This window comes from Myotis davidii, unplaced genomic scaffold (genome assembly GCF_000327345.1).
Source record: "Myotis davidii unplaced genomic scaffold, ASM32734v1 scaffold411, whole genome shotgun sequence".
Taxonomy (NCBI): Eukaryota; Metazoa; Chordata; class Mammalia; order Chiroptera; family Vespertilionidae; genus Myotis; species Myotis davidii.
In genome coordinates this window covers 1,126,160-1,127,222 of record NW_006282917.1, presented here as the reverse complement: position 1 = coordinate 1,127,222, position 1,063 = coordinate 1,126,160, and positions in this window count along the sequence as shown.

Here is a 1,063-nt window from a genome sequence, read left to right as displayed (position 1 = left end):
CTTCCTCTCTGAAATCAATAATATATTTAAAAAGAAAAAGATGTGTTCAAAGTAGGAACATTTTGTGGCACTCTTACTTGCCCTCACACCATCCTCTCCCTGGCACCATGGCAGTCATGTCTTGGTGACAGTCATGATCTCAAACTCTTTTTTTAAAAAAAATATATTTATTTTTTTAATATGTTTTATTGATTTTTTACAGAGAGGAAGGGAGAGAGATAGAGAGTTAGAAACATTGATGAGAGAGAGACATCGATCAGCTGCCTCCTGCACATCTCCTACTGGGGATGTGCCCGCAACCCAGGTACATGCCGTTGACCAGAATCGAACCTGGGACCTTTCAGTCCGCAGGCCTACGCTCTATCCACTGAGCCAAACCGGTTTCGGCGATCTCAAACTCTTAGATCAGTAGCTGGGTTTCCAGTTACCTCCTTTGAAACCAGTGGCCAAATCAGACCTTATTTGCAAATGATTGTGTAGGTGCATCTTGTCCCATGTTCCTTTCTTCTTGCTGCCTTCTGGATTATTCATGTATTTCATTCCCTCTATTTGTTTGAAATTTATAACTTTTCTGGTGTTTTGTTTGATATCCTTAATTTATCAAACTATATTTGCCCAACTGAAAAGCTTTTAAAAATATATTTTTATTTATTTCAGAGAGGAAGGGAGAGGGAGACATAGAAACATTAGTGATGAGAATCATTGATCGGCTGCCTCCTACACACCCCACACTGGGGATCAAGACCACAATCTGGGCATGTGCCCTGACTGAAAATCAAACCGTGACTTCCTGGTTCATAGGTCAATGTGTTATATTCCTCAGCACACTTTTACCTATAGCCAAGTCACCAATTCCTTCTTCAGCTATGTCTAAAGTGTTGTTAAACTCATCCATGGACTTCTTATATTTTGCTAGTATCTATCTCAGCCTTATCACTTCTACTTCTTTTAAAAAGAATTTTATTGCTGATGGTATTACAGATGTCCCCCACTTCCCTTCCCCTTTGCTCCCCTCTGCCCAGCTCCCGCCCCTCCTCAGGCCTTCACTGCACTATTGTCTGCA